The following is a 24,559-nucleotide window of genomic DNA, read 5'->3' as shown; positions in this document are numbered from 1 at the left end:
GAGGTCAAAAGGAGAGCCCCCACTTTTGTACACCGACATGAGCCCCCGGGCCTCGACCACATATAAGCGCGGCGCGTTGTTGGCCTAGGCCCAGAACGGTGCGCGGGCAGGCGGGGCGGATTTTACCGCAGTAACTTTTCCGTCCACTCCGCTTCCCCACGACCCGCATTGAACGCGCGACGTGGAGGGTCGTGCGTGACGTGGGGGTCATGCGTGGGCCGGTTTCCGCACGCATGCGTCACATCATGGTAAAGAGGCGGCTCGCGCCTTCCCCATAAAAAGAGGAAAACGCAGAGGCGTGCCTCATTTACTAAGTGGACTCGGGTCGTGGTCTTCAAGGCGTCCGCGCCCCATGATCACGGGGTGAGGAACGGTCCCCTCACCCGTCCCCTCGAGTCTGCTTGCTCGCCACGTGTCCCCCATGCAGGTGGCAAGCGGTGGAGGCGGGAAACCGGGCCGTTGCTGATTGGAGCAGCGGGCCGGTCTCGATTCCCTGCGCCCCCGATGGCCGGATTGGTTGAGTGGGGCAGCCGAGCCCCGACCCCGCCCCTTGATAAGAAGGGGGGAGGGGGATGGCATCCCATATTCTTTCACCATCCATCTCCTTCCACTTCAGTTCCTTTCTTCCATCTGCCATGGCGAGAGGGGGCGCCGGCCCTTCGATGGTGGTGGCGAGGGTCTCTGCTCGACAACGAGTCCCTCCTTCCCAAGAGCTTGCGGTGGTGGAGCCGGTCACGAGAGGAAGGGGGAGGGGGCGAGGCCGAGGTCGCCGTGGCGCTCGGGGAAGAGGGGGACGGGGCGACACACCGGCCTTGCCTCCGCTGGCGATGCCTCCCCCAATGGAGGGCCACGTCGGGAACCAGCCCCGCGAGTTCTTCATCAGGCTGCGCCGGCCACCGTGCCGTCGCCTTCGCCTCCCTGCTCCATTTGCCCGGGAGATGGAGCTCGATCTGCCCCAGGCCCTGAGATTGCACATGAAGGGCTGCGGGAACGGCGGCACGCGGGTCGACGTTGACTTTCCCGCTCCTCACGTCATGTACCATCGACGCGGATGGAAGACTTTTGCTCGTGTCCACAGCCTGACGGCGGGGCTCGTTCTTTAGTTCAAATTAGTGGAGAACGGCCTGCTCTTCGTCAAGGTCTTTGGGGACCTTGGAAGTCGCCTGAAGTGCTACATAGAGAGCTCCTCCGATGATGAAGAGTCCTCCTCCAGTGAGAGTGACGACGAGGATAGCGACAGCGATGACGAGGGCGTCGAGCGGGAGGGGGGGGGGGGGCGCCGACCTCGACTCCGACTGACCGCGTCGCCCCTCCCTCGGCCACGCGCCCTGCCGAGGGCCTTCCTCGTCAAGCTCTCCATCGGCGCGTTCCCCGTCGCCTCCTTGGGCGGTTGGCGTAGGAGGGCCGGAGAAGACGAAGAAGGCGGGTGGCGGCCGTCAAGTCGGAGTACGCGGGCACTGATACGTCTCCGTCGTATCTACTTTTCCAAACACTTTTGCCCTTGTTTTGGACTCTAACTTGCATGATTTGAATGGAACTAACCCGGACTGACGATGTTTTCAGCAGACTTTCCATGCTATTATTTATGTGCAGAAACAAAAGTTCTCGGAATGACCTGAAACTCCACGGAACGTATTTTTGGAAAATATTAAAAATACTGGAAGAAGAATCCACGTCAGGGGGCCCACACCCTGTCCACGAGGGTGGGGGCGCGCCTGCCCCCTAGGCGCGCCCCCTGCCTCGTGGGCCCCCTGACGCTCCACCGACCTCAACTCCAACTCCATATATTCACTTTCAGGGGGGAATCAGAGAGAAGGATTCATCGCGTTTTACGATACGGAGCTACCGCCAAGCCCTAAAACCTCTCAGGAGGGCTGATCTGGAGTCCGTTCGGTGCTCCGGAGAGGGGAATCCGTCGCCGTCGTCATCATCAACCATCCTCCATCACCAATTTCATGATGCTCACCGCCGTGCATGAGTAATTCCATCGTAGGCTTGCTGGACGGTGATGGTTGGATGAGATCTATCATGTAATCGAGTTAGTTTTGTTAGGGTTTGATCCCTAGTATCCACTATGTTCTGAGATTGATGTTGCTATGACTTTGCTATGCTTAATGCTTGTCACTAGGGCCCGAGTGCCATGATTTCAGATCTGAACCTATTATGTTTTCATGAATATATGTGAGTTCTTGATCCTATCTTGCAAGTCTATAGTCACCTACTATGTGTTATGATCCGGCAACCCCGAAGTGACAATAATCGGGACCACTCCCGGTGATGACCGTAGTTTGAGGAGTTCATGTATTCACTATATGTTAATGCTTTGGTCCGGTACTCTATTAAAAGGAGGCCTTAATATCCCTTAGTTTCCGTTAGGACCCCGCTGCCACGAGAGGGTAGGACAAAAGATGTCATGCAAGTTCTTTTCCATAAGTACGTATGACTATATTCGAAATACATGCCTACATTACATTGATGAATTGGAGCTAGTTCTGTGTCACCCTGTGTTATGACTGTTACATGATGAACCGCATCCGGCATAATTCTCCATCACCGATCCAATGCCTACGAGCTTTTCACATATTGTTCTTCGCTTATTTACTTTTCCGTTGCTACTGTTACAATCACTACAAAACCCAAAAATATTACTTTTGCTATCGTTACCGTTACTTCCATACTACTTTGCTACTAAATACTTTGCTGCACATATTAAGTTATCCAGGTGTGGTTGAATTGACAACTCAACTGCTAATACTTGAGAATATTCTTTGGCTCCCCTTGTGTCGAATCAATAAATTTGGGTTGAATACTCTACCCTCGAAAACTGTTGCGATCCCCTATACTTGTGGGTTATCAGGCACCGACGCCTTCGTCGCGTATTGTCGGCCCGTTGCCTCATCTTTCGGCTCCTCTCCCGGCGTCTTCTGCTGCTCGTACCTCGCCTAGGCGTTCTTTTTGCCCTCCTGCTATCTCGTTCCATCTTCCGAGGAGAGGGACAAGAAATAGATTATGGGCATCTTATCTCTTTTTAGTTTGTAAGCCTGCTGGCACTTGTTAATTTTAAGACTTGTAATCCCCTTGCTCATGTTTTTTATTCCGTATGAACTGTACCTGTATGGGATGTTTTTAATGAAAAAGGGTGCTTGCCGGGTTCTTTGTGTGTGAGCGAGGCCCATGCCAAGGAGTGAATCCTTGTTATTTTTAAGATAAACATTGTCGCCCGGCAACAATCCTTGCCGTCCCCTTACTTCATTCGACCATTCTCACGCTCTTGGCGGAGGCAGGGCGAAGTAGGGTTAGGCCCTTTGTTTATTTCCTTGCCACCGCAACTACAACCCAGTGCTGACCCAGGAACTTGTGTACAGAAAAAAGAAGGGGGAGCACAGTGGTCTAGGAGTAAAACGAGGTTTCATACGTACCAACTTCATACGGAAATGCTCAATAGGGGATAAAAGACTTATCTAGATCTGCAGCCCCCGGCAGCCTCGGCTTGTTGTTCTTGTATCCGCAACCCCTGGCAACCTTGGCTTGCCGGGGCTGGAGCGCCGACTTGTTCTCTTTCTTCCAAACAGCTTAGCAGAGACGTTCATGTACCCTGCGAACCAGAGAAGGACGGAAAGGAACAGAGAGACGCACACTCGACCTCTATGCTAGGGGTTAGCCGCCGCTAAGCACTATCAACCCTAACCGAGGGAGAGACTTAACCTAGCATGCATGCTAAAACTTAGGGGGGCAGCACATCATTTATTTATGCTCAGAGTCTGCGCCTGGCTTTGTACAGCGGGTTACATGCCTTGCCGGCAAGGCTGGTACAAAAGGTGGTTTGTCAGGGGGCCCGGCAACCGCGCCTTATGGATAAAACTTGCGAAGATGTTCAATGTTCCAGGAGTTGCTCACTAGAATAGCATCTTCGGTCTCCAGGCGGACTGCGCCGGGCCTGGTGACTCGTATTACCCGATAAGGGCCTTCCCACTTCGGCATCAACTTGTTGGAATTCTTGGCTGATTGAACGCGCCGAAGAACAAGGTTGCCTTCCTCAAAGCTTCGGGCATGAACCTTGCGGCTATGGTAGCGGCGCAAGGCTTGCTGGTAGCGCGCTGCTCTCACAGTCGCCCGAAGACGATCTTCCTCGAGGAGCGTTGTGTCATCTTGCCGCAATTGCTCTTGCTCAATCTTGTCATAAGCGAGCACTCGAGGTGACCCGTATGTGAGTTCCGTGGGGAGAACTGCTTCTGCCCCATGTACCAGGGCAAAGGGTGTCTGGCCGGTGGCTCGATTTGGCATCGTTCTGATTGACCAAAGAACCGTCGGCAACTCATCAATCCAGCACCTTCCGCTCTTGTGCAGCTTGTCAAAAGTCTTTGTCCTCAGGCCTCGTAGTACTTCGGCATTTGCCCTCTCCGCCTGGCTGTTGCTCCGTGGGTGTGCCACGGAAGCGAAACAGGCCTTGCTGCCGAGGTCTTGGATGTATTGCATGAAGATGTGGCTTGTAAACTGCATGCCGTTGTCGGTGATGACTCTGTTTGGCACACCAAAATGGCAGACTAGCCCCTTGAAGAACTTGACGGCTGACTGTGCTGTCACCTTCCTCACCGCTTCCACCTCCGGCCACTTTGAAACTTGTCGATTGCAACGTACAAGTACTCAAAGCCCTCGACAGCGCGGGGGAAAGGGCCCAGTATGTCGAGCCCCCAGACCGAAAATGGCCAGGAGAGAGGGATTGTTTGAAGGGCTTGAGCTGGTTGATGAAGCTTCTTCATATGGAACTGACACGCTTCACACTTGGTTACTAGTGCCGTTACATCCTGGAGGGCGGTGGGCTAGAAGAAACCTTGCCGGAATGCCTTGCCGGCAAGGGCCCGACCCTATGTGGGAACCACATATGCCTCCATGTATCTCTGCCAACAGCTCCAGTCCTTCCTCCCGGGGAATGCACTTCAATTTCACACCGTTCGGTCTTTTTTTGTACAGGACGTCATCGACGAACCGATACATGGCAGACCGACGGGCTACTTTCTCCGCTTCTTCCTACTCCTCAGGGAGTTCCCCTGTCTGGAGGAATCGGACGGTATGTTGTGCCCATGCCGGAGCCTGGGGCTCGACGGCAAGGACTAAAGGCATTTCCTCTGCCATGGGAGCGGCCACCTCTATGGCTAGGGCTTGACGCCCTGCCGGAGTCGATTGCCCCTCGGCAGGCTCAATATCCACAGCAACATCTGATAATCCCCCAGTGCAGGGAATCATCGTAGCACTTTCCAAAGGTGGAAGTGATAAGTATGGAGTGTCGAACCCACAAGTAGCCAAAAGTAAGACCAATATTCTCTCAAGCCCTATCTGCCACTGATACGACTCTACGTACACCGAACATTTGCTTCCAACTAGAAACGAGAAATAAAACTATGTTGTGGGTATGAAGAGGATAACTTTGCATGGTATCGGAGAGCTAAAATATAAAAGTATGTGCTTTTATCATAAAGTTAGAATATATTACTAAATATTATAAATAGCAAGTGTGGAATAATGGTGGATCGGTGTGCGGAATTGTCCTAGGCAATTGTTAACAAGACCGATAGTCGTCATTGCAATTTCATATGAGGGAGAGGCATAAGCTAACATACTTTCTCTACTTGGATCATATGCACTTATGATTGGAACTCTAGCAAGCATCCGCAACTACTAAAGATCATTAAGGTAAAACCCAACCATAGCATTAAAGCATCATGTCCTCTTTATTCCCATACGCAACAACCCCCTTACTCGGGTTTGTGTTTCAGTCACTCACCAACCCACTATAAGCGAATCATGAACGTATTGCAACACCCTACAGCGGGAATCCCTCACGCTTGCGCGACACGGAGGGCACCATAGGACAACACCAAAATAAAACATACAACTCGTACCAATCTAGATCATCAATCAACCAAAAGACAAAGGATATCTACTCAAAACATCATAGGATGGCAACACATCATTGGATCATAATATGTGGCATAAAGCACCATGTTCAAGTAGGGATTACAGCGGGGTGCGGGAGAGTGGACCGCGTAAAAGAGATGAGGATGGTGATGATGATGGTGATGTTGATGAAGACGACCACCGCGGCGATGATTTCCCTCTTGATGGAACTTCGGTGCCACCAAGAGAGAGGAGGAGAGGTTCTCCCCCTTGTGCTTCCTCCTCCATGGCCTCCCCCCTCTGGTCCTTGGCCTTCATGGTGATGATGGCCCCTCCAGGATCCTCCTCCATGGCCACTGGTGATGATGGCCCCTCCGGCAGGGTGCCGGAGAGGGCCTAGATTGATTTCTCGTGGCTACAGAGGCTTGCGGCGGCGGAACTTCTGATCTAGGTTATTTTCTGGGGGTTTGTGTATTTATAGGAATTTTTGGCGTTGTTTCACGTCAGGAGGGTCTCCGAGTCGTCCACGAGGCAGGGGCCCACGCCCAGGGGGGGTGGGCGCGCCCCCACCCTCGTGGACAGCCCGGGACTCTTCTGGCCCAACTCTTTTGTTCCAGGGGCTTCTTTTGGTCCATAAAAAAACAACAAAAATTGGCACGTCAATTGGACTCCGTTTGGTATTCCTTTTCTGTAAAACTCAAAAAGAAGGAAAAATAGAAACTGACATTGGGCTCTAGGTTAATAGGTTAGTCCCAAAAATCATATAAAATAGCATATAAATGCATATAAAACATCTAAGATGGATAATATAATAGCATGAATACTTCATAAATTATAGATACGTTGGAGACGTATCAACATCCTTGCTGGCAGCCCCAGGGGGCTCGGCGGGAAAGTACTTGTCGAGGCCTGATTTTCTTTGCTTATTCTGCTCTGTTGATGGTTCGACGGATGGTTGAGTTAACCGAAGCACGAAAGTACCTGGTTCCATAGGTAGTTTGAAGGCAGCACGCTTCGACAGGTAGTCGGCGATGTTGTTCTCCACTCGGGGAACGTGCTCCACTTGTATACCGTCAAAGCACTCCTCCAGCTTCCTCACCTCATCTACGTAGGCCTCCATCAACGGGCTTTGATAATCTTTGTTGACTTGCCTGACGACAAGCTGTGAATCACCCCTGACGATGAGCTTCTTGATCCCGAGGTTTGCCGCGATCTTGAGGTGCTCTCCGGTGGGCGCAACGAGCAGCACACCAACCCGGCGCCTTGTAGCGAGAAAGCCCCGTCAAAGTACATAATCCAGTTGCGACTTGCTTCCTTGCCGGGGAGAGTGGTCTCCTGGATCTCTTCGTCGGGTGTTGAGGTCCACTCCGGAATGAACTCTGCTCTGGATTGTTGAAGTACTTTCAAACTTCAAACCAAAGCTCGACAGTTCCAGGGCCCACTCCACGATCCTCCCGGTCGCGTCTGGGTTATGCAGTATCCATTGCAATGGGAATCGGGTGACGACGGTGATTTCGTGGGCTTCGAAGTACTGACGCAGCTTCCTCGAGGCTATAAGGAGGCCGAAGAGCAATTTCTGCACACCGGAGTACCTTGACCTAGCCCCTGCAAGAGGGAGCTGACAAAGTAAACCGGGTGCTGCATCATCTTCTTCTTCTGCACCACTTCATTTGGTTGCACGGGCCCTATCCCGATGGCGTCAGACTCCGCCGGGAGCCTTGCCTTGCCGCCAGGCCCTACCGGGGGGAGCTCCGGCTCGCCATCTGCCAGTCCTGCTGTTGCCACTGCCTCTTCATCGACCTCCCTCTGTGCCACTAGCGCGGCGCTGACCACTTGATTCGTTGCTGCTAGATACAGCAGCATTGGCTCTTGTGGTTTAGGCGCAACTAGTATTGGTGTAGAGGAGAGGTATTTCTTGAAATCCTGCAGCGCTGCTTTGGCCTCTGGGGTCCACTCCATTAGGCCCGTCTTTTTCAAGATTTTGAAAAAGGGAAGGGCACGCTCAGCAGACTTGGAGATGAATCTGCTCATGGCGGCAATGCAGCCGGTGAGCCGACTCACATCCTTGATCCGCTTGGGCGCCTCAATCTGCTCGATAGCCTTGATCTTGTCTGGGTTTGCCTCGATCCCACGCTGTGACACAAAGAACCCGAGAAGTTTGCTGGACGGAACACTGAAGACACACTTCTTAGGGTTCAGCTTGAGGTTGATCTTGCGCAAATTCGCAAACGTCTCTTCCAAATCTTGTACAAGTGTCGCCTTGTCCTTGGTTTTGACCACTATGTCATCCATATAAGCTTCCATATTTCTATGTAGCTGGGGCTCAAAACTAATTTGGACTGCCCTTGCAAACGTTGAGCCAACACTCTTCAACCCGAAAGGCATCCGTAAAAAGCAATACGTACCACATGGGGTGATGAATGTTGTCTTCTCTTCGTCTTCTCTTGTCATGAAGATCTAGTGGTATCCTGAGTAGGCGTCAAGGAATGATAACAGATCACACCCGGCCGTGGAGTCAACAATCTGGTCAATGCGCGGCAACGGGAAGGGGTCCTTAGGACAAGCCTTATTGATATCTATGTAGTCAATACACAGCCTCCACTTCCCATTTGCCTTGCGCACCACCACCGGATTGGCCAACCACGTCGGATGGAGTACTCCTCTTACCAAACCTGCCGCTTCCAACTTCCTGATCTCCTCCATGATGAACTCCTGCCGTTTCAAAGATTGCTTTCTGAACTTCTGCTTAACGGGTCGCGCATGAGGACAGACAGCAAGATGGTGCTCAATCACTTCCTGGGAACATCGGGGATGTCGGATGCTTGCCATGCAAACACATCGACATTCGCCCGCAGGAAAGTGACGAGCGCGCCTTCCTATTTGTTGTCGAGGGTGGAGTTTATGGTGAAAGCCCCTCCCGTGCCATCCTCCTTGACGGACACCTTCTTGGTCTCTGGTGGTGCAGCTCTGGATTTCTTGCTCTTGCCGGTGGAGCTCTCTGGCAGGTCCTCGACGGGAGCACAACACTCCGAAGAGGTGCGCTTGCTGGAGTGGGTGCGAGAGGTCTTGCCGATCTTCTTCCCTCCCGGGGCTCTAGCGGCAGGAGCAAGTGCCTTGGCAGCAGTCGCTGCAACTGCTTCCCGGTAGAGTTGGTCAGCGCAGATCAGTGCGTCCTTCTTGTCGGAGGGGACGGTGATGATGGTCATCGGCCCAGGCATCTTTAGCGTGTTGTAGGCGTAGTGCGCCGCCGCCATGAACTTGGCTAGTGCCGGGCGGCCGAGGATCCCATTGTAGGGCAAGGGGATCTCGGCTACATCGAAGACAATCCTCTCCATCCTGTAGTTCAACTCGCCTCCGAACGTCATAGGCAGCGTGACCTTACCCTTCAGCTGACTCCTTCCCGGGTTGACCCCTTGAAACGTGACCATCTCCTCGAGGTCTCCATCAGGAATTTGCATCCTTTTGAGCACAACGGGCGAGATCAAGTTCAGACCGGCCCCGCCGTCAACTAGCATCTTCGTCACCTTGAGGTTGCGTATCGTTGGTGAAACCAACAACGGCAAACACCCGACCGCAGTTGTGCGATCAGGATGGTCCTCGATGTCAAAGATGATAGGCGTGCTCGACCACTTCAGTGGCTTCTGGGCATCGAATGATGGCTCCGCCGCCGTGATCTCACGCGCCCACTGCTTGAGCTGGCGGTGGGAGGTGTGCAGCGAGGCGCCACCATCGACACACATGGCCTTCGTTGCTTTTTGGAACTCATGCTCGCCGGACTCGTTGTCCTCGTCATGATCATCGTCTTCCTTCTTCTTGTCGCGACCCCGAGCGGGCCTCTCTTGCTGGTTATCCTTGCTGCGGCGGCGTCCTTGTCCGCCATGCTTCTTTTCGGATCCTTCGGCACCATCCTGAACCTTCTCCTTGTCCCGCCTCTCATACTCGGCCTTTTGCTTTTCACCAAGCAGCTCAACTTGTCGGCTGTTCTGGAGGTCGTGGCCCTTGGTGCAGTGGATCTTGCAATACTGCTTGTCGGAGCCTCCTGGCTTGTCAGCAGCCGCCAAGGCCCGGCAAGCGGCGCACCCGGCAATCTCCTTGCCGGGGTCGTCCGCCTTGGCCTTCTTGGCGGCGCCGGTGTCGTCGGATCCCTCGACGGCAAGCACGGCCTTGCCCTTACGCTTCCTGTTGCGGCGCTGGCCCTTCTTCGTCAAGGCGGTGGTGTCTTCGTCCGTAGAGTCGGTTTCCGCGCCGGCGTCCTCGCCGGGGTACTTCCTTCCCTCTTCAGCTCGGGCGCATCTATCGGCCAGAACATAAAGTTCGGCCACATCTTTAACCTTGTTCATCGCCAGCTCTTCACGCATCTTGCGGTTGCACACATTCTGATGGAATGCGCTGATCACGGCGGCGGGATGAACATTTGGTATGTTGTATTGCACCCGGCTGAACCTCTGTATGTACTTGCGCAGGTTTTCACCTTCCTTCTGCGGAATGATATGCAAATCGCTTGCCTGGCCATGAGCTTGGTGGCCCCCAGTGAAGGCACCAACAAACTCATGACACAGATCCGACCTAGAAGAAATGGAATCCGCCGGCAAGTGCATCAACCATGACATGACATTGGGTTTTAGTGCCAACGGGAAGTAATTGGCAAGCACCTTGTCGTCGCGAGCTCCAGCGGCTTGCATCGCGATGGTGTAGATGGTGAGGAACTCCGATGGGTGGGTCTTGCCATTGTACTTCTCGCCGACGTCGGGCTTGAACGTGCGGTGGGACGGCCACTGGAACTGCCGCAGCTCACGGGTAAAGGCCGGGCAATCCACCTCGTAGGGTAGGCCACCGGAGCCTCCCGATGCTGGGTGGTCCATAGTGGGCCCTGCCTGCCTATCTGACTGGTGGCATGCATCGCGCCGGCGCTCGATGGTGGTTCAAGCGTCTTCATGGGCTCGCTCCCGAAGAACTTGGCGCTGATCGCAGTGGGTCCGTGGGTCGGACGAAGCTATGGAAATGTTATCACAAGCGTCATCACGACGGACTGGCACCCGCGGCAACTGGCGTGGGGGAGGAGAGTGCACCGTGGCTGCAGCACCTCCGGTCCTTCCACAGCTGCAGGGCCCCGCTGGTCGCGGTTCATCTTTGTTGGCGACACCGACGAAGCTCCGGATGGTGGCTCTCCACTCATCGAGCTTTTCCACGGTAGGAGGGAAGTCGAGGAGCTGCTGCTGCGCGCGCCAAAGTTTCTGCTGGCGTGGGTGGCAGTGAAAGCTGCGTGGACCGTGACGCGCTCCGACTCCTAACCACGTTAGAAGGAGCTCCATCACGGCCCTGCAGCTGTGCGCCATTTTCGCCAGCACTTCGGCGGGCGTGCTGACCCCCTTCGTCCCGCGAATGATGCACATGACTCTTCCCACGGCGGCGTCCGGGGTCACCAGCGTGGCGACGCTGCTCGTCGCGCACACCCTGGGAAGAGCGCGTCGTGGGCATCTTGGAGGTCTCCGCGCCGCCCGTGGGTGGCACGGCGCCGCCCTTGGAGGGGCCCGCGCCGCCTGTGTGGGGCCCAGCGCCATCTTTGGATTTGGCGGTGTGCGGCCCGTCGTCCCGCACACGAACGACGCCGCTCGCCAGGCTCTAACTGCCAGAGCGGTGTGGGTGTTCGCGGGCCGCGCCTCGGCTTCCGTCTGCGACCGCCCCGCTGCTCGCCCGCACCGGTACGGGCCGTCCGGCTCTGGATGAACCGATCGCCGTGATCGTCTTGTTCTCGGGAGCCATGGCGATGAAGAACTGCTAGAATAATTGCTAGACCGGATTTTCACAACTGCGCCCCCTACCTGGCGCGCCAAAGATGTTGTGGGAAATCGACACCTATGGAATCACTGGGATCCCTTCTACGGTTGGCGGGCGCGAGGTTGTGCAAAGAGCGGGTCTGGCAAGAAGCACGAAGATCGTTTACCCAGGTTCGGGCCGCGAGGATGCGTAATACCCTAGTCCTGCTTTGGCGTATGTATTTGAGTGTTCCTGAGTTCTTGAGCTAGCTACGGGATGTAACTTGCCCAAAAGATCCGAATCCTTCTCCTCGACGCCTCGGGCCTCCTTTTATAGACAAAAGGGGTTGCCACAGTGGCACACAAGAGGTGGAAAGGTGTACAGCGGATGAGTCTATCCTCTGGCAGCATCGGACAAACGCATTTAATGCGCTGCCGACGTGCCCCTCTCGCTTTATCGGGGTCGGCAAGAAAGCTCGTCCCAGCTGTCGCCGCCTCACTTGGCTTCGACACGCGTCCGAGCTGACGAGGCATCGTAGCACCACGTTGGCTGGCTGCTGGGCTGGCGCGGTGGTGGAGTCTTCACGAAGATCTGCATGCCACCACGCAGGTGCTTGCTGAGTCGTCGTAGAGGGTGCATGCTGCCACGCAGGTGCCTGCTCACACTACTAGAAAAAAGGCTATTAGTGGCGCACCAGTTTTTGCAATTAATGGCGCACTATAGGTGCGCCACTAGTAACAAATAGTAATGGCGCACATTTGGTGCGCCATTACTATCACATATAGTAATCGTGCACCTATAGTGCGCCATTACTATGCCTAGAAGTGCGCCATTACTATCTGACTTAGTAATGACGCACCACATAAAAATGCGCCATTACTAACAATTTTTTTTCAATTTTTTTTTAGAATTTTTTTCATTTTTTTCTTAATCTCGGGTCACTATGCTTAATCTCAAGTCAAATCGCATTCCGTGGTCAAACTTCCCGGAAGGTCACCCATCCTCACACTACTCACTTAACAGGCACATGTTGATATATCTATCATATCAATCCTATTAAACCTTGTTGATGTCTAGGACTTTGTTCATATTCATGAGTGTGATGAAATTTTGAAAAAATATTTCAAACTTCCCGGTCATATTACGTATCATATTTTGAACATTTTTTCCAAAAAAAAATCGAAACCAAATTTTGTATGACTTGGTCAAACCTTGGTCAAAGTTAGTAATGGCGCACTTTGTATAGGTGTGCCATTACTAAGTTTGATATAGTAAATGGTGCGCCATTACTAAGTTTGAATTTTTTTCCATTTTCCCCCTCTAGATCTTAAAAGCCTCATATCTTTTATTCTGTTAGGTTTTTGGAGATTCTAAAAATCTTCAACGGGGATTCCCCGGTTGAATTCGGATGTAACTTTTCGAGTAGATGATTTTTCATATAAAAAACCTTTTAATCCGAGTTCGTATGCAAAAGTTATGCCCATTTTACTAAATTCCAGAGAGATTTTGCAAATAAAGTAGAAATTCATATTTGTAAATTTTCCCAAAAACTAGACCACATATCACATGGGAAACTTATTTTTTTTATTTTTTTTGACATTTCCATCATTTTCTTTTATTTTTTTAAACTGAAAAGGCGGTCCACGGGGGCGGGGGGTGCATTTAGTAATGGCGCACCTTCACAAAGTGCGCCATTACTATGTGTATGACTTGGTCAAATCTTGGTCAAAGTTAGTAATGGCGCACTTTGTATAGGTGCGCCATTACTAAGTTTCATATAGTAATGGCGCACCTATGCAAAGTGCGTCATTACTAAGTTTGATATAGTAATGGCGCACCTATGCAAAGTGCGCCATTACTAAGTTTGATATAGTAATGGCGCACCTATGCAAAGTGCGTCATTACTAAGTTTGACCAAGGTTTGACCCAGTCATACACATAGTTATGGCGCACTTTATAAAGGTGCGCCATTACTAGGCGCACCTTTACAAAGTGCGCCATAACTATGTGTATGATTGGGTCAAACCTTGGTCAAACCTTGGTCAAACTTAGTAATGGTGCGCTTTTCACCTGGTGCCCCATTACTGATTTGGTTACTAATGACGCACCTACACATGATGCGCCATTAGTATTTAGTAATGGCGCACCACATGTATAGTGCGCCATTAGTGTCCATATTGGCTATAGCTGTTTTTCTAGTAGTGCCAGCTGGTTGGGCAAGCAGCTACATGGGAGTGGCGGTGGAGCCTTGGCGCGGCACCGCGGTCGTCCCCGGCAAGGCGCTTGCCGGGGGTCTCGTGGATTTCCTTAGCAAGATTCTTGCCAAGGATCGTCGTGTTCTGATTCTCATATGATCTTGTGTATTTATGATCTTCACAAAGATCTGCATGCCACCACGGAGGTGCCTCCCGAGCCTTGGTCCCAATGTGATCGATGGTGTTGGAAACTGTTGAGGATATAGACCTTAGAGTCACCCGCCAGGAGGGGCCGGGTTACTCTAATGGTCATTGCCAGAAGCCCGACGCCAAGCTTAAAGACGGTGGGCCGAAGATGGGCTTAAGACCCGGATATGGCTTAAGGCCCGTAGTTACAATCATTATTATGGTAGAACTTGTAGTGTAAGGCAAGAATAGTTAAGAGTCCGAGTCGGACACTTTTATGAGCCGGCCGGGACTCTGAGAGCTGCAGGGCGTCAGCCTCCCTATATAAAGGGACGACCCGACAGCGGTTTAGGGACAAGAACAATCTCGTCGAGAGCCAGGCATAGCAGTTAAGCTCCCTGGTCATCGAAACCCTAATCAATACCACCGCAAACTGGACGTAGGCTTTTACCTTCACCGTAAGGGGCCGAACCAGTATAAACCCTCGTGTTCCTTGTCCCGCTTAACCCCTTCAAGCTTCCTAGTAGCGATGGCTCCACGACTAAGTCCTAGCTCGAGGACATCTGCCATGACAATTCCACGACAGTTGGCGCCCACCATGGGGCCAGCGCACGGTGGATTTGAGTTCTTGAAGGGCAGCTTCGAAGGGCTCAAGGGATACGCAGTGGGCCGGATGACCAAGAGTCGTCGCGGCAAGCTCTACATCGACGATGCAAACTGGGGCCCCGACGCCAGCTCAATTGAGTACGGGTACCAGGTCCCCTTCGGCGGAATTCATGTCTTCATTGGCAAGATTGGTGAGCCGGGCCCTGGGCCGGATCTCTGCGCCGATCCCATCGAGACGGCTCAGCGTGCACGACCCGCCCGGGTCCGGCCTGCCTTAAGGCATGCTTTTGTGGGGTGTATCCACGGAGGACTCTCTGATCGATCTGGATCTGGTGATGAGACGGCCGCCGGCTCTGACGGCGAGTCGGCCACCGATGAGTCAAACTCGTTGTATCAACTTCAAGATGGCAGGCTCATGGGTTGTTCCGATGGTGACAGTATTCCGGACCTATTTGAGCCGCCAAGCCGGGTGGGAATCTTTATGGCCGGTGCACAGCCTGTTTAGAACCCCGCTGCTGGAGCGGGAAACCCGGTGCCTTCTCCGGCTCAGGTACTGATGGATCTCACGGACAAGATGATGGCCCTGTTAACCGCCACGGTTGACCCGGCGGATCAAGCTCAGCATGATGCGGAGGTGGCACAGTTAAAATTGGATCTAGTGAAAGCTAAGGAGGACCTTGCAGCGGAAGGGATCAGGATGGCTGCGGAGAGGGCGGCTCTCGATGCCCAAACTCAGTTGATCCAGGCGCAGTCCTTCCAACTCACGATGGATCAGAATGCGTCCAATGAGGTCATGAGAAGGAGGCATCAAAAGACCCAATCTCGGCTCCCGCTGGTTTACGATCCACGCAACCTCTTCAACACGCCAGGTGCAGGGTCTAGTAACCCGCCAGGGGTCATAGCGCCCGGATCTGGGCCCCCTATTCAGCCACGAGTGATGGGGCCTCCCCAGGTGCCCCCTGCCCCGCCTCAGTATGTGCCAACACCCTCGGGTCATTATAATAACCCGCTGGAGAACATGGTCACTGCGGCAGCACGGCTGGCGGCTCTCCCAGTTGACGGCGACTCTCCGACGGCTATTGAAACCCGCCGGGTCAGGGAACTTCTTAAGACGGCACTGGCGCAGCAAGAGGCGTACTCCTACAGCCGGGATAGGATCCACTCGACCCCTCGTCCGGGCTGGAGCCCGAGTTACAGCAGGCACATGGTCTCAGCGACCGGCTCAAGTAACGTCCGACGCCATGACCTGCCCCCTGGCCATGGCCTGGCTTATAACGGAGCATGTCACGCAGCAGACCAAGATAGAGCGCGGCAAGAGGCGGAGCAGGTGCCTCAATTAACGGCTTACCAGACCCCCATCCCGGCTTATCCGATGACTTCCGTCGACGTGGGTATCCCTACCAGGACGGGAGGTGTCCCCTGTTTAGTGTCAGCTATCCGCAATGAACGTTTACCCAAGGACTTCAAAGGCCCTAGGAAGGTGCCCAACTACACGGCTGACTTACAACCCGCAGCCTGGATCGAGAGTTATGAGATGGCCATGGAACTACTGGAGGTCAGTGAGGCGGCAATGGCCAAGTACTTCACCATGATGTTGGATGGGACTGCCCGCACTTGGTTAAAAGGGCTACCACCGAATTCCATCGGGTCTTGGGCTGAGCTGAAAGCCCGGTTCATCCAAAACTTCAAAGATACCTGTAGGTAGTCTATGTCAATTGTGGATTTGACTAACTGTAAGCAGCAGGAGGGTGAGTCTACGACACATTGGGTTTGCCGGGTTAAGGAGATCATACACTCGTCAGACAAGATGGATGCCGGCTCAGCAGTTTTAATGCTGGAGCAGAATTGTCGTTTTGTGCCCCTGAAGATGAAACTCGGGCGGTTTAAGCGCGACTGCAGTGATATGGGTACACTAATGGCGGCTCTTGTCAAGTACGCCGATTCTGATGGTACCAAGGATCCCCCTTCAGATGATGAAAGGGCAGGGAAGGGAAAGAAGAATGGCAATGGCAAGGGTCCTCAGCATAACCCGGGGAACCAAGGAGGAGGCAAGCGCAAGGCTGATGGCAGCCTAGAGTTTGTAGCCAACGCCAGCGCATAAGGTAATAACCAGCGACGCAAGGGGAGGCCCCCTTCCCGAGGTGGCGGGTCAGGACCGACACTGGAGCAGCTGTTGAATGAGCCTTGTCCAAGGCATGGCTCTAGAGAGAAGCCAGCGACTCATCTATGGAAGGATTGTGCAATCATGAAGGCCTTTAAGAACTACAATGGCCCGGGCGGCGGCTCAGGCGCCGGCGGCTTTCATGGCCCGGGCGACGGCTCAAATCCTGGTCCTCAGAACGGTCAAGGGGGCTTTCATCAACAGTCCGGCCAGGGTCATCAACAGCAGCAGGGGGTTATCAGACCAATCCAAAGCAGCTTAGCGGTGGACAATATCATGTGTTTACCACCAGTCTGTGTAAGCGAGATCAGAAGCTTCATAAGAGGGCTGTGAATGCTGTTGAGCCGGCGGTTCCACGCTACTTGCGGTGGTCTGAGCAGCCTATAGTGTGGAGTAGGGAGGATCACCCTCCACGGGTGGATAATCCGGGTCACTTGGCCCTAGTGGTGGCTCCTCAGGTGGGAGGATATAAGTTCACTAAGGTGCTCATGGATGGAGGCAGCAGCATCAACATCCTCTATTATGAGACTTTCCGTCGTATGGGGTTGATTGATAAAAACCTCAGCCAGTCCAACACTATTTTCCACGGTGTGGTACCTGGTAAGTCGTCTTATCCAGTCGGCAAGATTGAATTGGAAGTGGCCTTTGGAGATGAGAACAACTACAGGGTGGAGAAATTGACCTCTGAGGTGGTCAAGATAAGAAGCCCATACCATGCTATATTTGGACGGCCGGCTTACGCCAAGTTCATGGCACGGCCGTGTTATGTGTACTTACAGCTCAAGATGCCAGGTCACAATGGGACCATTACGGTTCACGGCAGCCGGAAGGTGGCCTTGGAATGTGAGGAAGGCGATGCAGCTTATGCAGAATCTGTTTGTGCAACAGAGGAGTTGAAGTTTTACAAAGACAATGTTGACCCAACAGATATGACCTCTCTGAAAAAGCCGACTACGGAAAATGAGCCGGCGATGAAATTTAAGTCGGCTGATGAAACTAAACTTGTTGATTTTGTTCCAGGAGATTCATCTCAGCAGTTTAGCATCAGTGCAAATCTGGATCCAAAATAGGAAGGCGCGCTCGTCGAGTTCATCCGTGAGAATAGGGACATCTTCGCGTGGAAACCTTCTGACATGCCAGGTGTGCCTAGGGAACTCGCTGAGCACACTCTCAATGTTGATCCGAAATTTAAGCCGGTCAGGCAGTTCCTTCGGCGGTTTAATGAAGAGAGGCGGAAAGCTATTGGTGAAGAGGTGGCCCGGCTCTTGGCGGCCGGGTTTATTGTTGAAGTCTTTCACCCAGAGTGGTTAGCTAACCCGGTGCTCGTACTCAAGAAGAACGGCACTTTACGGATGTGTGTAGACTACATGGACTTGAACAAAGCGTGTCCGGCTGATCCTTTTGCCCTTCCCCGTATTGACCAAATTATTGATGCTACGGCCGGTTGTGCGCGTTTAAGTTTCCTGGACGCTTATTCCGGATATCATCAGATTAAGATGGCAGTTAAGGACCAGGAGAAGACGGCGTTCATCACTCCCTTTGGAGCCTTCTGCTATGTGTCCATGCCCTTTGGACTCAAGTGTGCACAGGCGACTTATCAGCGTTGCGTGCAGAACTGCCTTCATAAACAGATTGGGCGCAATGTTCATGCTTATGTGGATGATATTGTGGTTAAGTCCATAAAGGAGGAAACCCTGATAGATGATTTGAGAGAAACCTTTGATAATCTCCGGGTCTACAAGATGATGCTTAACCCGGCCAAGTGTGTCTTTGGTGTTCCTGCAGGCAAACTCTTGGGTTTTTTGGTTTCTGACCGAGGCATTGAAGCTAACCCAGAGAAGATCAAGGCCATCACCTCCCTGGCTAAGCCGGCGTGTATAAATGATGTTCAGCACTTGGCGGGTCGCATTGCTGCTTTAAGCCGGTTTATAAGCCGTTTGGGTGAGAAGACCATGCCATTATACCAGTTGATGAAGAAAACTGATAGCTTTGTCTGGAATGATGCAGCTAATACTGCCTTTGAGGATTTGAAGAAATAGCTGGCAGAGCCTCCAGTCCTTGCTGCTCCGGTTGATAAGGATCCCTTATTATTATATGTGGCGGCGAACACACGAGCCGTCAGTGTGGCTATGGTGGTGGAGCGCAAGGAGGAGGGTAAGGAGCATCCGGTTCAGCGGCCGGTTTATTATGTCAGTGAAGTGCTCATTGAGTCCAAGCAGCGGTATCCGCATTGGCAGAAGCTTGTGTATGGTGTGTTCATGGCAAGCCGGAAACTTAAGCATTATTTTCAGGGTTATCCCATCACTGTGGTCAGTTCTGCCCCTCTTGGTGATATCATTCAAAACAGAGAGGCCACAGGGAGAGTGGCTAAGTGGGCTATAGAGCTTGGACCTCATGGTCTCAAGTACGTGCCACGCACTGCTGTTAAATCTCAGGCCCTGGTGGATTTCATCAATGACTGGACAGAGTCACAAGTACCCGAGCAGAAGCCGGATAACACATATTGGACTATTCACTTTGATGGGTCCAGGCAGTTGGAGGGCTCGGGGGCTGGAGTTGTGTTGGCTTCCCCTAAAGGTGACAAATTCCATTATGTGCTACAGCTGCTGTTTCCTTGCAATAACAACGCAGTTGAGTACGAGGCCTTGCTCCATGGTCTTCGGCTGGCTAAAGAGATGAGCTTAAGCCGGGTAAGGTGCTTCGGCGACTCAGGCTTGGTGGCTCAACAAGTATCAGGAAAGTGGGATTCCAAGGACCCTCTCATGGCGGCTTATCGCCGCGAAGTTGATGCCATTGTTGGGCACTTTCAGGGATACCAAGTGGAACACATCGATCGCAGGAAGAATGAGGCGGCTGATGCTTTAAGCCGGCTGGGCTCTCAGCGAAAACCGGTGCCACCCAACACTTTCCTGGACGTCCTGTATAGCCCTTCTGTTAAGTTGCCTACAGAGGAAGACTTGGCTGTCCCTGACCCGGAGGCACGACTGGTGGCGGCGCTCCATATCATACCGGACTGGACAATGCCCTATCTGGCTTACATGACCCGGGGCGAGTTGCCCGAGGACGAAACTTCGGCCAGGCAAATAACCCGGCGGGCTAAGTCAATGATTGTTATTAATGGTGAGTTGCATCACCGCAGTGTTACGGGAGCGTTTCAGCGTTGTGTTTCCCCTGAGGAAGGTCAAGAGATCTTGCGTGAGATCCATGAAGGGGATTGTGGCCATCACGCCGGCTCAAAGTCTCTTGTGGCCAAGGCTTTTCGTCATGGTTTTTATTGGTTGACAGCTCATGCTGATGCAGAGGACTTGGTCAGTAAGTGTGATGGTTGCCAAAGGTTCTCGCGACGGGCTCATGTACCGGCTCAAGAGCTGAGGATGATTCCAATTACTTGGCCCTTTGCGGTCTGGGGACTTGATATGGTTGGGCCTTTCAAAAGGTCCAAGGATAAGAAGACCCACCTTTTGGTGGCAGTTGACAAGTTTACCAAGTGGGTTGAAGCGGAGCCAGTTAGCAAGTGCGATGCAGCCACGGCGGTTCAGTTTATGAAAAAGGTGATCTTTCGCTTTGGTTTTCCGCACAGCATTATCACTGACAATGGCACCAACCTCTCCAAAGGCGCCATGGAAGAGTTCTGTCAACGAGAGCATATCCGACTTGATGTTTCCTCAGTGGCTCATCCTCAATCCAATGGTCAAGCTGAGAGAGCTAATCAAGCGATTCTGAAGGGCATCAAGCCCCGGCTTTTGGTCCCTTTGCAACGGACGCCGGGTTGTTGGGTGGAGGAGTTGCCCTCCGTGTTATGGAGCATCAACACTACTCCTAACAGTTCTACAGGTTTTACACCTTTCTTCATGGTTTATGGGGCAGAAGCAGTCCTCCCCAGTGACATCCGTCATGACTCACCTCGAGTGGCGGCTTACGTTGAGGCGGATAATGAACAGGCGCGCCAAGATGCTCTTGACTTGTTGGACGAACAGCGTGATGTGGCAGCAGCCCGTTCAGCGATTTACCAACAAGACTTGCGCCGTTATCATAGCCGCCGGGTTAAATCCCGGGTCTTCCAGGAAGGGGATCTCGTGCTCCGGCTCATCCAAGATCAAACTGATGCGCACAAGCTATCCCCGCCTTGGGAAGGGCCCTTTGTGGTCAGCAAGAACTTGCACAACGGGTCGTATTACCTCATTGACATTCGGGAGCACAAAGATTCACGTAAGTCGGAGGAAGAGACCTGTCGGCTGTGGAACATAGCTCAGCTTCGGCCTTACTACACTTGAGCCACCGGCTCTCATAATGTACATATTTCTCTCAGCCATGTATATATTATGATAAGCAATAAAGCAGGACCTCTGTCCTTTTTCTCCTCCAAATGTGCACGTGTTTGTTTTATTTGCAAGACTAACATGATAACTTGAAGGAGGATCCGGCTTATGATCGTATTCGAATCTAGCCACAGGTAATAAGGTCACTTGGGGGCTTCCTGTTCAAACATGGGTCGTATTCGAACCAGAGAGAACATAGCTGTCGATACCCATTTGATTGGCAACGTGCCGAGCTCATTGGGAGGTTTTCTTTGATCATATTTGAATCATAGTTTAACCCCTTTGAGAACCGACGTGGATCGTATTCGAATCAGCGTCGTTAAACAATTCTTAAAGTCACATGGGGGCTTCCTATTCAAACATGTGTCGTATTCGAACCAAAGAGAACATAGCTGTCGATACCCTCTTGATTGGCATCGCCACACCCACTGGGGGCTATATGATCGTATCCGAATCTTAGCTTAACCCCTTTGGGCCGGGTCTCTAGTTGTATTCGAACCGGAAGCCCCTAAGTTCTTCTGCTTCATTGAAGAGTTCTTCTGATCATTTCAAAGTGTGTACAGCCGGGTCTCGCTTGGCCGGTTTAAATTTTGATTTTCAGTGTTAGTTGAACACAATGGGTGTCATTAAGACAGGTACACCGGAGTTGAGGTACCAACCTTATTACCCGGGTTATCTAAACCGGAAATATGCTTGCGGGCCGCTAAGTGTGTTATCACGGCTATATTAAGGACATGATTAAGGGTCAATCTTTTTTGATTCATATCCGGGTTATATATCTAAAACCTATGATTCTCAGCGCGGTAAGCTGCCTAGAGACTTGCGATTTGTCTTTTTATGCAGGATAGTTCAAGGCAATTATTTGAGACTAAGGAGAATGAATGACCCGGAGAAATATCAAGAGACAACTTCAATAGACTTCAGCATTCAATAAGTGCACGATGGCACGGCAAAGATAAAGTGTTGCACCTACTCTATTACAAGACTCATCGAGTCCAAAAGGGTGGAGCGTTGTTTGGTAAGCCGGCTGCAGAAGTTAAGACGCTTGCTGGGTGGAAGTCTCCAGCTGATCTCTTTCTTCTCCTCCGGCTGTTCCCAAGGTCTGGAAGGTCGACGACTTCCAGTCGATGCCGCTCAGCGCGTCGAATTGGGCTTCCTCGTCAATTAACCCGGCCGGGTCAATCTCCTGGGCGAAGGTGTGCTGACGAGCCGGCGGGATTAAACTCAGGGCTTCATAGCGAGGGGTCGGGATCCTCTGATTTTCCGCATTATAACCCGGCTGGTACTTGGTCAGATCCGTATCGTTTCCAATAAGAGTTGCCACCGGGCGCACGATCTTCACGCAGGCAGCGAAGTCTTTTTGGTCGAAAGCCGTGCCGTCTTCCTTCAGACTTGGATAGCCGAGGGTGATGTCTGCCGGGTCTAACTCCGGCAAGAAAGCCTTGGCCCGGCTCAGCGCGGCGATCGCTCCGGATCTTGCAGAGGCCTGTCGCAGTTCTTGGATACGTTGAGGCAGAACGGCGAGCCGGCGAAGAACCTCCGCCAGGTGAGTCGGCACCTCGTTGGATAAGGCCACCACGGCTAAGGCACGCTGTGACCCGGTGTAGAGTTGCTCCACCAGGGTGTACACGGCCTTTAGCTTGATTACCACACTCTGGTTGAGGTTGGCACTTCTGGAACCTGTTTCATAGAACAGGATAAGCCGCCGACAAGGGTGAGTTATGAGGCATCAAAATTTTAAACTGGATGAAAGCCGGCGGATGACTTACCGAAGATTGCAGCAACCATTTGAGACACTTGGCACTTTAGGCCGAAGAGCTCGGCGGTCTTCTCGGAGAGAGCCTTCTCCGCCTGTTCAGCCCGGTTCACCAATGCGGCCTTTTCTTCGACCCACGCCTTCCGCTTAGCGTCAAACTCCGTCTTCAGCTTTTCTTGCGCGGCGATGTTGGACACGAGCTTGGCATTTGCCTTCCGGGTCTCCATCTCTTGCATCTTCAGCCGGTTCTTGAGATCAGCGAGGTCAGCCTCAAGCTTCTTGCCAGCAGCCTGTATAAATGTCCGGGTTATGGCATGAACAGTTACTATACAAATTTAAAGTCCCAAGTGTTTTCCAAGCACAGACACTTGGCACTTGGGGGCTAATTCATGTTCAACTTTTCTATTTACCAATTTCTGGTTCATGCGAGTAAGCCGAAAGATAAGTCCCAAGTGTTTTCCAAGCAAAGACACTTGGCACTTGGGGGCTAATGTGCATCGACTGTTCCTATCTACAAATTACCGGTTCATGGAAGCAAGTCGGAATCTAAGTCTACAACATATTCAATCATAAGTCGTTGACTTGGGGGCTAGCATGGTAAAGGTAACTATGCAGTAAGTAAGAGGACAGAAGGATAATACCTCAGATTTCTGCTGGATCTAGGTCACCATGGCAACCTCTGCGTCCCGGCTCTTGTGCACTTGGCTGACATAGCCGGAGACGAGCTCTCCGATGCTCAGGTTGGCATAGTCAGTTAGATCCAGACTGACCCGGCGGGGCTGCAGTAATTCCCCCTTGGCAGAGCACTTGGCCAGTGCCGTAGGCCTCCCCGGCTCAACAAATTCCGTCCGGGTGATTTCCACGTCCGGGTCATTTGCTGGCTGAGCCGAGCCGGAGGCCTCCGGGTCAGCAAATGCCTCTACAGGTGCCTTGTCGATTGGAGCGGTGGCTTCGGGGGCGGAGGCAGCTGGCGGTTCTTGAACCGCCACCTCCGGTTCAGGCAAATCCGGCTCTCAGGCCGACTTGGTTTTCTTCGCCCTCTTGGTGAGCTTTGCCTGGGCACTGAAAGAACAACAAAGGTTAGTACAAAAAGTATGAGTAAAGATCAGAACAACATGAGATGATTATCATTACCCGGGCACGGTCTTGAAAGCCGGCAGATTCGACTGCATAGAATCGCCGGAAGAAGGGGAAGTCTCCTGATAATTTGAGTCCGAAGAATTAAGCGGTTGGCGTATAACACCCGCAAAAGGATGAAAAGGGTACAATTTTGCGATCACCTCGGTCCGGCCTTTCCTTGATGCATCAGGTAACCCGGAGGAGAGGTCAGTGTCCTTGTTGGTCCGGGTATGCCGCCGGCTCTCATGAACCTGTCGCTTCAAAATAAATTGAGGATCTTGGTAAGCTAAAGGATGGGAAAAGCTTACTTTCCGGGTTACTCTTTGGGTTTTCAGCCTTGGCAAGGGCTCCTAGTCGGAGGAAAGTATTGTTACCTCTTCAACCACCGGGTTACTGGCTCCGGTGTCCTCCTGTTGATAAACAACATTGATAAGGTGGACAGAAATAAAGAACAAGTATAACAAGAGCTTACAGGTTTAGGAATTACCTCAGACTCGGAGCTGTCACTTAGCTGCAACAGCTCCGAAGCAGTGGGCCTACTTCCCTTCTTACGGGGAGCGGCTTT

This window comes from Aegilops tauschii, chromosome 5, assembly GCF_002575655.3.
Source record: "Aegilops tauschii subsp. strangulata cultivar AL8/78 chromosome 5, Aet v6.0, whole genome shotgun sequence".
NCBI lineage: Eukaryota > Viridiplantae > Streptophyta > Magnoliopsida > Poales > Poaceae > Aegilops > Aegilops tauschii.
Note: the sequence above shows the minus strand (reverse complement) of the source record.